Genomic DNA, 15,925 nt, shown 5'->3' on the forward strand with positions numbered 1-15,925 from the left:
CAGGGAATATGCTGTTTGACAAAGAGAAAGACAGGATCTGATTTGCAATTTCTATCTCCAAGGGTCTGAATACCATAAAATATTATAACAAGTGTACTTGCACTTGTACTAGCTTCCTTAACAAGGTTGTAAATAAGTAGCGTGCCTTGCAGCATAAAATCCTGACACTTTAATAACATGTGAAAAAAATAAAAATTTCAGGTCATGGACCTTGTCTATTGAGGCTTGGTGCTTTGAAGGTGAAAGTTCAGCCAATTATTATTTTCAGGAATATGCTAATTATGCCAATCACTTGGACAGTATTTAGCATAAATAAAACTAATTGGACTACCTCACTACAGGACTACCTGAAGCAGACGATGGCACAGTGTGCTATAGACCGAGAAGGTGGTGTGAAGATGTGCAAAGAAGAGGTGAAGAGGAGGAGGGGATGTTATTCAGTGTTATTTCGGTTACCACTCCTCCCCATTTAAAGGACTGTAACCATGGCAACTGGACCCAACTAAAGAGGAGGCAATGATGGCTAGTGTTCTCCTTGCAATAAACTACAGTTATCCTTTTTTACAAGACGAGGAAAAAAATCTTTAATCTTATGCCAAGAACAGCCAAGGTACTTAAATATTATTTCAATGGTTATTTTAGATTCAGCAAAATCTGTGACATACATTTAAACAAAACCTTAGTGAAGTGACTTCTATACATTATTTTATACTTTGTAACACACACTCACACCAAAACACAAATCATAATAGAAAACTGTGATCGATAAAATGATTTCTCCAGTTAAAAAAAGATTTCAATACATAACAGTGACACGTAACATTTCAAAAGCAGAATGCCACATCAGCACCTCTAAGAGTCTTGGGTAGTGAGACCAGTAACCACATCTTTTGGCTAGTATCTATATAAAATCTACGAAATCAAAGAAGAAATCATTGAAAGTATTGTATTGGTGACTCCCAAATCATTTTTAGGATGTCAAAACTTTCTGACTTGTGAGTCTAGATCCAGACAAAGCAAGGTACAACTGAAAGGAAAGAAATGAAATGGCTTATAGAATATATGTGGAAGTGTCAGTTTAGATCTATTAAAACTCTTTCTCCTGACACTATGACCCGTATTTCCAAAGGCTACCATCACATGAACAGCTCTGACTTCCTGGATGCACAGGCCTGCCAGATGGGCTTTTGTAACAGATAATTTAATTAAAATAATAATAAAATTGGGGCACATGGGTGGCTCAATTGGTTGAGCATCTGACTTCAGCTCGTCATGATCTCACAGTCTGTGAGTTCGAGCCCTGCGTCGGGTTATGTGCTGACAGCTCAGAGCCTGGAGCCTGCTTCTGATTCTGGGTCTCCCTCTCTGCCTCTCCCCTGCTCACACACTCACTCACTCTCAAGGATAAAAAAACATTAAAAAAAATAATCTTACATGACTGTATTCCAAATTTAGACATACACTATAAATTGTGATTTAAAGAGATATAAACAGGTAAAATTTCTCCCATCAGGGTTCCTGGGAGAAATGGCTGGTTCTAGGTCTGAGGCAAAAAATATACAAGATGAACTGAGGATTTTTTTTTTTTTTTTTTTACCTAAGAGTAATATACTTGGGTCATATTAAAGAACACAGGAGAGGGGCACCTGGGTGGCTCAGTCAGTTAAACATCCAACTTCGGCTCAGGTCATGATCTCACAGCTGCTGAGCTGGAGTCCTGCATCAGGCTCTCTGCTGACAACTCAGAGCCTGGAGCCTGCTTCAGATTCTGTGACTCCCTCTCTCTCTGCCCCTCCTTTACCCATGCTCGCGCGCGCTCTCTCTCTGTCAAAAGTAAATAAACATTAAAAAAAGGGGGAGGGGGGCGCCTGGGTGGCTCAGTCGGTTGAGCATCCAACTTCGGCTCAGGTCAGGATCTCGCAGTTTGTGAGTTCGAGCCCCGCGTTGGGCTCTGTGCTGACAGCTCAGAGCCTAGAGCTTGTTTCACATTCTGTATCTCCTTCTCTCTGCCCCTTCCCTGCTCATGCTCTATCTTTCCCTCTCATAAATGAATAAACATTAAAAAATTAAAAAAAAGCACAAGAGAAAAATAGACATAGGACTCAACATGAAGGGCATCCAAGATGGGACCCAAGATGGGACATCCAATATTAAAAAGAATATTGATAGTAATAGCTTGAGATAATTCAAGTAATATGCAAACTCATGAATTCATATTGTCATCAAAAACAAAAACCCTCATTGCTGTTAGGGCACAAATTTACTTTTATAAAAACTCATAGATGGAAGTAAGCACTTATCTTGCTTTTCCTGATAAATGCATTTTGAGGGAAAACTGAATACTTGACGAGGTAAAGTTGTTCCAGCTCATAAATGGAGAAGCAATGATAGAATTTGAGCAACATCATTTTGCAACTCCTAAGGAAATAATATATTAGACTATTGTGGTGGTTGGCAAATTACAGCCCATGGGCCACATCCAGCCCGCTGCCTATTTTTGTAAATAAAATCTTGGCTCATGCTCGTGTATCATGTACGAATGCTTTTGTGCTACAATAGAAAGTTGAATAGTTGAAACAGAGACTGTATGGTCTGCAAAGCCTAAAATATTTACAATATGGTCATTTATAAAAAAAGTTTGCCAATTCCTAGATTAGAGCAATGATCATAAATAAATTTTATAATAGATCTTATAATGGAGAGATCAGACTGATAATGCACTTTAATCTTAGCAACACTGAAAGTGGATCAGACAGTATACGTGAAACAGTGATTTTACTAGAATGTCTACCATAGCACATCCATGAAGTATTCTTTTTCAAAGAAAAAAAGAAAGTAAAAGCAGGCCTTCTGATCTAACTACCAGATTATAGGAGATATGGGAGAGTGAGTGAGAAACTTGTTAAATGACAAAATGAGGACTCAGTCAACCAAATTCAGAATGTGGGGCATTCAAAAGAGGCAGATTGGGAAAGGAAATGGAGTGGCTGAAAAGAGACATATCTATCAAATACAATGAGTGGACCTTATCTGAATTCCAATTCCAACAAACCACCTGTAAAATGAGATTTTTTAAAAGACAAATTGGAAATCTGAACATGGCCCTGAGTATCCAATGGTAGTAAAGACTAACCATTAACTTTTTCAGTGTGATAATGCACTTGTGGTTGTATGTGTATTTATCTTTAATGTTAAAGAGACATACTGAAGCTTGGGACTTGCTTTAAAATATTTAAAATATCAAAAAGGGGGTGAGGACAGAAAGATAGATAAAATAAAACTGGCAAAATGTTGATAAGTATGAAAGCTGGGTGATGGATACTAGAGAGTTGAATATACTATTCTCTATTTTGGGGTATGTTTGCAATTTGCTATAATAAAAGTAGAAATTAAAAAAATAATATGGGACAAATAACAGCACATTATTTTGATAGAATCAATGTTTAATTCATTCTAGATGTTTTTTGGTTTTTTTTTTAGATTTTATTTTTAAGTAATCTCTATACCAACATGGGGCTCAAACCCACAATCCCAGGTTCAAGAGTCACATACTCTACCAACTGAGCTAGCCAGGTGCCCCTAAATCTGGTTTTAACATTTGCTCGCCCTAAACCTGTTTTAATATCTGTTTCTGCTTGCTTGACTGGCATTGTTGGTCTCTCTGAAACTTCTAACTACTGCAGCAATGACATCCAAATCTCTTACTGTATTTACCTTAACGTTGTAGAGATGTTTTCTCAACTTTACTTTCCAAGAATACCTCAATTAATAATAATCCTTGTATTTCTTTTCACAGAAGGAGAAACTGCTTTCTTTTTTTTCCTCAAAATTTGGCTATTGCAGACCCCCAATCTCTTATGACAAGAATTAAAGGAAAAAAACAATGTCATAAGTAATACACATACACACACACGCGCGCGCACACACACACATTCTGTCTCTCTAATGATCTCATTACAGTCTGGAAGAGTTTACAGATAAAAATCAAGCATCTAATAAACTCTTTAACTCCCTGCTGCTCATGTCCACTAAAACTCCCTTTATAAAAACAAATCTTACATCTTTTATAAATACAAATCTTACACAGAATGTCTTAAGGTTATTCTTTTAAGTCATTAAGCTTCTGATATTTTATTACCTATTTTTTTTGTGTTAAATAATTGTCTATTACTTTAAGCTACCCTCTTCCCTTTCTCTTTATGAGCATTTATAAATAAAATCTTGATTTAAAATAATGTAATTTTGGGGGGCACCTGGGTAGCTCAGTCAGTTGAGAGTCTGATTCTTGATCTTAGCTCAGGTCTTGATCTCAGGGTCGTGAGATCAAGCCCTGCATTGGGCTCCTCACTGGATGTGAAACCTACTTAACAACAACAAAAAATAACGATGTAATCAGAAATTACATTACAGTTTTATCAGAAGTCAAAATTACAGACCTCTTAAGAATGTGGAAAATCACAGAGGTTGTCCTTCTATAAGAAGCAGACCCTAAAATGACCTAGCTTATGCCAAAATTAAAAGCACATTATTACTCATCTGATGGTCATAAAGGTATATTAAGATAGAAAATGGTCCATAATTATAGGGCTACAGTTCTCCATCTGGGGCCAGATCAGTTTCATAATTCAGGGTTTCTTGAATTTTAGAAAAATAATACAGCATCTAGCACCTATAACCAAAATAATATAGTGTTTAATACCCATAAGCAATATAATCATAATGCTCATAATCAAACACAACAGTATTTCTGCAGTAAAACTAAATAATCATACTGAGTGGAATAAAGACTGTAAACTGACTCAGTCAGCTAAGATTAAGTTTTGCTACCAAAGGAGTTATAACAAAACTTTTTGGATTTTAGAACTTATTGGATATTGGAATTATAGTTAAGAGATTATAATCTTGAATTATGTAACTATATCCTCTTATTTCGGTGACTCTCAAAAGTAACATTACTTCGAAGCTAAAATATTAGATACTAAAGAAGGAGTATGTGGCGTTTTATTAGCTCAATTGGTTAACCATCTAACTCTTGATTTCAGCTCAGGTCATGATCTCATGGTTCGTGGGATTGAGTCTCATATGCTGGGCTCATGCTGTCAGTGCGGAGCCTGCTTGGGATTCTCTACCCCGCCTGCCCCCGCCCTCCTGCCCCACCATTCCCCAGCTTGCTCTCTCGCTCTCTCTCTAAATAAATAAATTAATTAAATAAAAACTTTATTAAAAATAAAAATTTTTAAAATAATAAAATAAAAAATAAAAAAATACAATTAGTTTTATTTGCCTTGGAAAGAAACAGAACAATAATAAAGGAGAGAACTTTTACAAGTTACAGATTTGTATGTTCTGGGATAGACTTTTGTCAACTAGACAACTACTCTTTTGGATACATTTATGATCCTGGTGACATTAGTGAAAAGGACAGGACAAGTAATGGACTGCATGCCCTTTCTCCTTTCATCCAAATGACTCTGCCAGGCAAGTGTCAAAGGTCTTCATGGAACAAACTTTCCTAGAAGCAATTACAGAATTAATATTTTGGCAATGGGTCATAATAAAAACAACAGGTATGTAACTTACCAACTTAAGCTTTTTCTTGCCAGAGCTCTGTACTTAAAAAAAAATTTTTTAATGTTTATTTTTGAGAGAGAGGGAGAGACAGAGAGACAGACAGACCGACCATGAGTGGGGTAAGGGCAAGAGAGAGAGGGAGACACAGAATCCAAAGCAGTCTCCAGGCTCCATGCTGTCAGCACAGAGCCTGATGCAGGGCGCGAACTCATGAACCGCGAGATCATGACCTGAGCCGAAGTTGGACATGTAACCGACTGGGCCACCCAGATGCCCTGAACTCTGTACTTTTTTAAAGATTATGTTTCCCATTGCTGGAACATACCTTTTGGTTGACTAGATTAAATCAAACTTACCTGAAGATTCTAAGCCTGCTATTTCCCTTGGATGTGACTCTTCTGAGGACGTCCAAGTACTGGACTATCTGGCTCAGAAATGTTGTCCTTATTAGGCATTTGGAAAACAGGGCTGCTTTTGATTCTGTGCCATCCCAAATGTATGAGCCCGACTAAAGGTACCATAACAACCAGAACTTTGTAGTCTCTCCAGAAGTTCTGAAAGCTCATAGTACTTCAGCATCAGTGCACCTAAGAAAAGGCCAATAATTAAAGACAGGAACAAAACAACTCCCTCAAGTTCTATCTATGAACCACCACAAGTAAAATATTGCACTGTAATAAAAGTAGACTATTAAAACATTTTTAGGTGTAATATAGTTTACTGTTAATTAAAAAGGATATGTTGTAGGCTCAAAGGGATAGCAGGAAGTCAGGCTTGAGAACCTTATAAAGCAATAAAACCTTTATTCAAAGATTGTAAAGGCACCACATTACCTGCTAGAAAAGCTATATACATCTTTGGAAATGCTCACGCATAGATATCGTTTTCTTTATATAATTAACTATACTTTTTCTGAGCCGCAGTAAACTTAGATTTAAAAATAATTACATTTAGTCATTATTTGAACTGAAGAATCAAATGGTAATCCTTAAATATGTAGTAAGAACTTAGATTCTGCATTCCGACACATGTAAGTGATGGTGTTTCAATGGAGATTGGGAGAGTCATGCATAGATTCTAATTGTAGCAAACAAATTTTGGCATGGACTCTGATTTGGGACGAATTAATGCTATTTCCATTTATGTCCTGAAGCACAGGATTTTAGTGGTTGCCCTTATCACTAATAACTCTACCACACAGGGGTCTTCCCAGTTTACATGGAGAAATTGGAGCTAATAACTTGCATGGATTTACAAAGCTAATTTGTATTAAAGCAGATTTCTTTCCTGTCTTTGGTTTGTAAAGCCTGTAGTGTGGCCCAGGAAATCTGTTTCTGATGATCTGTTGGCTTTGGGAACTCGAGTCTGGACAACCTTTAAAGACTTCTTAAACTTTTTTATTTAAGGGACACTCGTTAGGCTTTAGTGATTAGCTTATAGACTTGCAATAGTACGAACGGACCCACTTCCCAAGTTCCTTTCTGAGCATAGACAGACAATAAGGGCTGCTCCATCATCTGTGGGATATACTAAGAATTACGTCCAGTTGCATGTAGATGAAATTTGGTACATGCAATCTGTTACGTTATAATAATTTTGTATGAATGCCATTAGAAAAATATCTCAACAAAACTTACTTCTTTCCAAATCAAGATTAAAATATACTGCTGGGGCGCCTGCGTGGCTCAGTCAGTTAAGTGTCTGACTCTTGATTTTGGCTCAGGTCATGATCTTCTGGTTCGTGGGATCGAACCCTGTGTCAAGCTCTGCATTCACCTTGTGGAGTCTGCTCTCACTCCCTCTCCCTTTCTCTCTGCCCCTCCCCTCCCCTGCTCGCATGCGCACTCTCTCTCTCTCTCAAAAATAAATGAACGTTAAAAAAAATACAGCTAGTGAGGTGAACAACTATCTCAGTGTTCTGGGTATATTAAAAATAAACGGCTCAGAGTTATGCCTATGTACATATATCATTTCCAGCATTAGAAACCATTTCTCTCAGTCCAAATTCACATTATATAAGGACTTTGTTTGCAAAAGTTAAACTACTAGAAAAAAACAATGGCCTAGTTGGCATTCTGTGGCCTTTTCCTGTTCTAACGTGCTCTTGTATCCTATACACTTTCTGCAAACCTTTAGGGACCATACTTTTATTGACATATTTATGTTCTATCTTTGGAGAAAGCCTATCACAATTAATTGTACCATTAAATTTCATTGTGAAGCCCACTATACAAAATGCTTTTGAGATTTGAGGATACAATAAAACACAGTGGTCTGGAATAGTGAGGGAAGAACTATAGCAAGGATTATGTCGTAGAGGGACAGAAGCTGCACCAAAGTTACCTGGCTTGTGTTGCGTGATGTGATATTTTTGTCCACAAAATACCTTCAATTAAAGGGTTAGAAGATAACATCATTCATATCTAGTTTCATCAGTACTTACGGTGATTCTAACACCTCTGAACTCTCAACATGAGGTTATCAATTCACATTACTTTTTTTAAAAAAAAATTTTTAATGTTTATTTTTGAGAGAGAGAGAGAGAGAGAGAGAGAGAGAGAGAGAGAGAGAGGAAGACACAGATTCCGAAGCAGGCTCCAGGCTCTGAGCTGTCAGCACAGAGCCAGACACCAGGCTTGAACTCATGAACTGTGAGATCATGACCTGAGCTGAAGTCGGACGCTTAACCGACTGAGCCACCCAGGTGCCCCAAGTCACATTACTTTTGATGGATGGCATTTCTTCTATGCAGTTTACTTCTCCATGATCTCTAATATAATTCAATATTTGTCAGCTTTTTCCCTGAATTATAAACTTTTAGGGAAATAGTTTATAGAAAATAGAGTTGTCTGTATAAAAGAATATAATAATAAAGTTGGGGTGAAGAACTCAATAACTAAAATTCAGAATAAATTAAACTACGATCTGTAACAGCAATGTTTGGGCAAGTGTACAGAAGAGCCTCTCCATGTAAAACACAGTATGTGATGTGATGTACTATGAACCTTCTTTGAGAAGAATCTTGGATTAACATCAAGTTAGCTTACACTTAATGAATCTTTGGTCATCCATGGGTTAAGGACAAAGGAGGCACTCCATTTTATTTACTCTGTGTTGAACAGTCTATTATTTGTTTCCATTAGGATAATTTAAGGATCTATGCATCTTCTTATACATTTAGGTTGAGTTAAATCTGGGAATTAGTTTTTTTGGTTGAAAACTCATCATTGGTCAATATCACTGAGGCCCAGTAACAGACTTCCTGGCTAGTAAATGATGTAGACTGATCTAATGATTAGTTGCTTCTGTGTATGCAACACCTACATGCTCCCATTTCCTCAAATTCTCCATATGTCATATGTTGATTTGGGTAATGGGAGTGAGAGGCTGGTAACTATTTTCCAATGATTATTCTGTTGTATTCTGAGAGGTTTGGAAATTGGTCAGGATCTAGAGAGGGCTTTTTACTTTATAAAATGCTTTTATTAGAGTTTTCACATTTAATTCACCTAAAAACACTACCACACTGTATACATAACTGTCCATCTCCACCAAGCCTGATGGAACTGGCACTCTTTTAAAATGGTACAGGTAACTTTAACCTCCTTTTTTTTTTTTTTTTCATTTAATAGGTTTTCAGCACACTACATGTATCCAGTAGGCTGAAAAACCAACTTCCCAGGACAAAACACATTAAACTTTACTAATGAAGGCTCACTGTTAGTTTTAAGAAAAAGACAACACAGTTTTGAAATTTGATGTTAGATGTGATAGTGAGGTAATGCATTCCTTATTTTGTTCATATCTTCTTGTGGAGGTTTAAAATATAATCAAACATATTTTGGAGGTATAGTTTTAACATTTTTTTTTCTCCTCAATTCTTCTGTGGGATTTTTTTCAAAATGATAATTAGCATAACTGCCCATTTCTAATAAATATAATATAGGCTTGCTTTTTAATAAAGTTAGAAATATAGAAATAAGGAAAAGAAAACTAAAAATGTCTGTTCTCTTTGCAGTTTAAACAAAAATGTGATGATGATTTACATGCTGTTTTATAATCTTTTCTTCCCCCAAGAATATAAATCTTCATTATCATTTTTGATAGCTTTATAATTTTTGATTGTATGGAAACATGCTAATTTGATAGATCTCTGATTGATAGAAATTTGAGATTTGTTTCAATGTTAAATTTATTCCTAATTACGCTATGGCAACAAATATTCTTTTTTATTTTAGAGAGGGAGAGAGAGAGTGTGCGAGCCAGGGAGAGCAGCGGGGGGGGGAGAGAGAGAGAATCTTAAGCAAGCTCCACGCTCAGCACTGAACTGGACACTGGACTCAGTCCCACAACCCTGGAATCATGACCTGAGCCAACATAGAGTCAGACACTCAACCAACTGAGCCACCCAAGTACCTATGGCAACAGATATTCTTGTAAATATTCCAGAGTCCTTGCTTACAGTTCCTATAATATGCTGCTTCTCAGGACAGTATGAAGAATTACCAGATGTCTTCATTAATTCATTTTTCAAATGAACTTACGAGGTTTTCTAAAACTCTTGACTTTTACAAAGGTTCATGATGTTGAGCAGCAGGGATATTGAGATTCAATTTGGGAAGTGGGAAATTAAGCTATATGCAATTTATCTCATGATGGTCCTTCCCTCAAAACACTTGTCAAGTCATTCCAAGTGAGATGGAACTATTTTACTGACACCAGAGATACCTGAGTCTGAAACAAAACAAGAATGTGCTCAAAATGATCAGGTTTGATGATCAGTAACAGGCTGGTCCCTAAAAATAACTAGTCCTTGCTGTTTATTCATTGAGCTTTTCAAGTTTGCTTGGACTAAAGCAGCAACAGAAATGAGAGCACAGTGATTTTTCCTCCTTGCTACCCCTGTTTGGTGTACCTGCAACTGCCTTTTTCTTATCTTTTCTGAATCTTTTTTTAATGCACTGATAAACAAAAAAGGTACAGGGCTTTTAGAAATATGAGAGAAGGTAAGAGAAGTAAAATTACCAAGTTTTAGCTCAACTAAAATAGCATTTAGAGTTTTACTCATTGAAATGCTTTGTGTTAAGTTTAAAATACACTTAGAGGCAATCTTCCCACAGATTATGCTTTCATATAGTCTTCTTTCAAAAATATATACTTTGCATTATTACAAAGGTTTCGTAATTTTTATCTCATTTTGTTTTCATAGCAGTTTTATGAGGCCACTTTATAAATGACAAAACACTAAATGATTGATTTCCAAGATTACTGACAGTGAATTGTGGCACTCAACTTAGATTTTGGAGTTGGTCTGGTAGTCTTGGCTGGTATTCTATTAAGCTGTTTTCAAAAGTCAAGAATTAGTGACCCAGCTCTGGCAGTAGAGTTAATCAGAATTTCCTGTGCAGGATGATGGATGAGAAGAACATTCTGAGTGGATCATGCATACTTGAGAGTCACCAAGGTCAACTATCCTAATGCGTTAAGCCTGGCATGTTTTTCTGATTCTCATGTCAGGTATGTAAAGGGTTAACAGTAGTCTTGTGCCAAATCGTCCAGAATTAGAGTCTATATCCTCCAAACACATATCTGTGACCTACTAATAGTTGAGATTAGCTGGGCTAATTTTAGTTCAGTTTTCTTTAGCGTAGTACTTAGTACAGAATGAATAGCAAGAGTTAATGAACCATAGAATGGGGAGAAGTTTGCTATCTCTACCTTAATAAAATATTATAATCTTCTGAGTACATAGAAATATAAAAACCAAGAAAGGAAAGCACTGAGTATATTACTGAAAACTACAAATATTCTTTAAAGTTAAGGCATTACTGTGTCTAAAGCAGCAACTTTCCCAACCCTTACTTTGTATTACAGAGATTATTATCTCTTCAATTTCTACCACTAAGGCCTCTGACAGGCTTGCTGAAGCTTGTTACATTCCAAGCTAACTGAAGGTCTCTTGGTGATGGAACTGGACAGTAAGGCAAAGGACAAAAAGGCAATTAAGCTTCTTACAAAATCCTAAACAGCTTGGCTCTAGCTATCAGTTTACTCTTTCTATGTAGCATCATATTAATTAGAACCATCAAGTTTTGTTATTAGCCATTACTAAATTAGGCCTACAATAACCTGGATGCAGGAAATAGTCTGAAAAGGGTTAGCATTTTGCCTACTGGGCTTGCTGGACGCCATCTGCTGGTCTTTTGGACGCAGTGTAAAGGTAGATTCTTTTTAGGTTTTCATTGCTGCTCTGCTTAAAGTATTTGAAAAATAGTAATTTTTAAAAACTTCCACCAAATGTAATTTAAACATGAAGAGGACATTAGACAGAATGTTAATTAATTTAATGAGATCTTGTGCCTATGACAAGAGATGGAGTTTACTGGAACTATTTATTTTACAATGTTGGCTACAGTTATTTGGGAACTCTTCATTTTTCTTTCTTTTTTTAATGTTTATTTTGAGAAAAAGCACACTAGTGGGGGAGGGGACAGAGAGAGGAGAGAGAATCTTAAGCAGGCTCCATGCTTGGCATGGAGCACAATGTGGGGCTCTATCCCACAACCATGAGATCATGACCTGAGCCAAAATCGAGAGTTGTATGCTTAACCGACTGAGCCACCCAGGTGCCCTGGGAATTCTTCATTTCTGAGCTCCCAATCACTGATGCTAAAAATATCCTGTGTTTAATACGGCAGTTCAAATGTTGGCACTTTTTGTGTACACATTAGAAAGGACTGTGTACTGTCTTCATGCTTACTCAACTGGCACACTAGAGACCAACAGTTTCTTTTTTCCCCCTTTTATCAACTAAACACAGTTTGCTGAATTTTCATCTTGTCACTACTGTCAGCTCTTGATGAATTGAATGGATCATACCTGAGTTCTAAAGTTTCCATTTGGCAAAATCCTATCATGGCTCTCTCCCTCGATTCAAGGTTGGCTTGACCTACACCCAGTAGCTACAGTGCTTGACAGCACAGCTGGTCAGTAGTCAAGAACACAGTGAAGGTCGGGGTGCCTGAGTGGCTCAGTTGGTTAAGTGTCCAACTGTTGGTTTTGGCTTAGGTCATGATCTCACGGTTTTGTGGGTTCGAGCCCCACATTGGGTTCTGTGCTGACAGCGTGCAGTCTGCTTGGGATTCTCTCCCTCCCTCCCTTTCTGCCCCTCCTCCACTTGTACAGTCTCTCTGAAAATAAATAAGTAAACTTAAAAAAAAAACACAGCAAAGGTCAACATAGTTATTATGAGTATTTTATGGCCTCTGCTACCCTTCTCCATTACTGTGAATTCAATGTCTTTATACATAAATAATATAGTGAAAGCATCACAAGTTTTGTAGAGGAGCTTTACTAACAGTCCAAAATGTAAACAGTGAGTGAGTTATGAGGGACTAATGAGGAAGAGAAAATCAGTTTATTGCAGGCTGTGGCTCATCGGAAAGATTGTAGTTTTTTTTTTTTTAATAGACTTTATAGAGTTTATACACAACACTACAACTTTTCCATTTCCTTTCTGTTTTTAAACCTAGCTGCCATTTGATGCTGAGGTTGCTGAGGGAAGAGGAGTGGGTATCATGTTGAAAGCCAGATTGTTCCAGATTAAATGTGCAGTTAATTGGCCCCTTAGGGCTACCCCTGGTTAGCTCTGATTTCTATCTTCATCATTTTCTTTTTTTTAATTAAAAATTTTTTTTGAAAGTTTATTTATTTTGAGAGAGAGAGAGAGAGAGAGAGAGAGAGAGAATCCCAAGCAGGCTCCACTGCAGTGCAGAGCCCAATGTGGGGCTCAAACCCACAAACCATGAGATCATGACCTGAGCTGAAGTTGGACACTTGACCAACTGAGCCTCCCAGGCTCCCCTATCTTCATCATTTTTAAGAGCTCTATTTTACTCTTCACCTTTGTTTCTGCAGCTAACCTACTGGCCAGAAGAAACTGTGGCTATTGTGTATTAGCACCTTCAACTTCCTGTCCCACGTATAAAAACAGACCCACCCATCTTAGCTCTCATCTTAACCTCTTTCCCTGCATCTCTTCAGGGTTCTAACTCCACTACCTCTCTTACATCTCCCACCTCCCACTTATAATGGGGTCTTCCTCCTCTGCAAAACCTATTCTTCCCCATTGAAAAGAACGAAAACAAATTCCTAAAGCAACTGCTCTTTATTAGTCTCCCTTCTAGCTACTACACAATCTGATTCCTTTCAAATAATGAATCTTCTCCTAGAGTCACTTCCCACTTCCATTTTCAAACTCAAGTAATGTGCTTTTGTTCCACTCTCCATGGAAACTGCTCTGACTGTAAAGATCACCAGTCTCTCCTTACTTGATCTCTGAAGCATTTTGATGTGCTCCGGAAACTCCCTTAAGTACTTGGGACTCCAGTCTGTTCCTTCTCAGTCTCCTTTAACGGCCCCTCGGGTTTCCATCCACCTATTCAACTTTATCAGAGATTTGTCCTTGGTTGTCTTTTCCCCCTGTTCATTTCCTAGGTGGTCTCATTCACATCCAAAGCTTCTATTATAACGCATCCACTAACGACTACTGCACTTTCATCTCCAGCTTACACCCACATAGCCAACTGCTACTCTTCACCTTTACCTGTACCCACAAGCAGTCTCAACTCATCTCATATAAATATGAATCCTCTTTCATTTCCAAACTGCTGTTCAACCTTATTTCCTGTTTTGGCAAAAAAAACAAAAAACATAAAACATTTCCTGTAAGCCATTCAATTCTGGATATAGTTGTCTCTACCCTTTTCCTTATGTTCCTCATCCTATCAGTCACCCAGCCTTGCCATTTTACATGAAACTCTTATATATAACCTCTTATCACAGCCATAGTCCTGACCCTCATTCACATGACATCCTTGCTTATAATCCAGTGGCTCTCAAAATGTGGTCCCCCTCACCAGTAGCATTAGCATCACCTGGGAACTTATAAGAAATGCAAATTCTGTGGCCTCCTCTGACTTACCAAATCAGAAACTCTAGGGTGGGGTCCAGTAATCTGTGTTTTAACATATTCTGGAGAGTATGTTAAATTTTGAAGTTAAAGTCTGAGAATCACTGTTCTACTTTACTCTTCACTATATATACTCCACACACTTAACAGCCATCTTGCAAAAACCCCACATCTGGTTGTTATCCTTTGCTTAGAAGCCTTTAGTGATATTTTTGTTAGAAGGTGAAATCTAAATTTCTTAGTACAGCATAAGAAGCCCACCAGGATCTAGTTCCTGTCTACCAGTTTTCAGAAGGTAAAGCACAATCAATCATTTTCGTAAGAATGCACTGTCTTATAGTGTGATCAAGGGGATGAACTGTGGAATTCTACTGCCTGAGCTTTCCGTCTCCACCCCTGCACTTTACCACGAGCTGTGACCTTGGATGAGTCACTAACCTCACTAAGCCTCAGTTCCATCATCTGTAAAATGAGTGTAATGACTTCCACATCACAAACTTGTTGTGAAGTTAGCACAATACCTGGCACTTAGTCTGGACCCAGTGATTATTGGCTATTACTCTTATTTTGATTATTTCAAAAGGAATAGAGCCAACCTCGAGTGTAGTAAGAACAGAAGAGGACTGGAATGACTGCCCAGACTAAGGGATGTGGTCCCCATAAAGGAGGCCTGCTTCTCTGGGCAGTTTGAGTTAGTCTGGAGGTGAATAAAGATACCCTGATTCTCATGAAAGAGGTTCTGAGATCTTTGGGGCCATTTTGATTAGACAGGGGTGGATCGATAATCAGATTCCAGGATGTTATAGGAAAGGTAGCAAACTCCTACAGTGAGAGCCAGGAAAGCAAATTTTGAAGGAAACAGGAAAATTCAAACAGAGCAAAGCAGCAAAAAATAGGGTGAATAATTTGTTTCTCTGATAACAGCTAACAGAGTTGCTGAGGGGTTAAATATTAGAGTCCTAGTGGACTATATTTTCAGAAATGTTGTTGGTTACTTAAAAGCAAAGGTATTAAGTAATGATGGGAATCCAATTCTCACTACCACAAATTAGTTATCATCTTGGGCAAATCACTTCTCTCCTGCCTCAATTTAATAATCTGTAATATCAGCTATATTATGAAGATCCTACATATTTATATTTATTTATTGCTTAGTAAAGGGTCTAGCATGTGGGAAGAGTTCAATACATGGCAACTATTATTAGTGGAAGTATATTATCTTTAATACAAATTAACAGAAAAAGGCACCTCTGGAGATTCCTGCTTGACCAAAGCAATTGTTTATTATCACCTAATATTTCAACTATAATACTTGGTTATAATTTATAAAACTGAGAAATATTATAAAGACGTATCTCCAAACAGTGTTTATATCACTTAGGG

The 15,925-nt window shown here is 37.4% G+C and overlaps 1 long non-coding RNA gene across 4 annotated transcripts in view; it reads left to right on the forward strand.

Moving 5' to 3' along the window:
- Nucleotides 1–13,249, forward strand: part of LOC122237257 — a 29,020-nt gene extending 15,771 nt beyond the window's left edge. For 3 of the 4 annotated variants that reach the window (XR_006215581.1, XR_006215580.1, XR_006215582.1), the window contains exons 3-5: nt 342–610; nt 10,980–11,088; nt 13,104–13,248. This is a non-coding gene — a long non-coding RNA (uncharacterized LOC122237257). Of the gene's footprint in view, nt 1–341; nt 611–10,979; nt 11,089–13,103 lie in introns of all 4 variants that reach the window. The other variant, XR_006215579.1, reaches the window with a different exon arrangement.
- Nucleotides 13,250–15,925: the final 2,676 nt, after the last annotated feature.

This window comes from Panthera tigris, chromosome A3 (assembly GCF_018350195.1).
Source record: "Panthera tigris isolate Pti1 chromosome A3, P.tigris_Pti1_mat1.1, whole genome shotgun sequence".
In the NCBI taxonomy this organism is placed as follows: domain Eukaryota; kingdom Metazoa; phylum Chordata; class Mammalia; order Carnivora; family Felidae; genus Panthera; species Panthera tigris.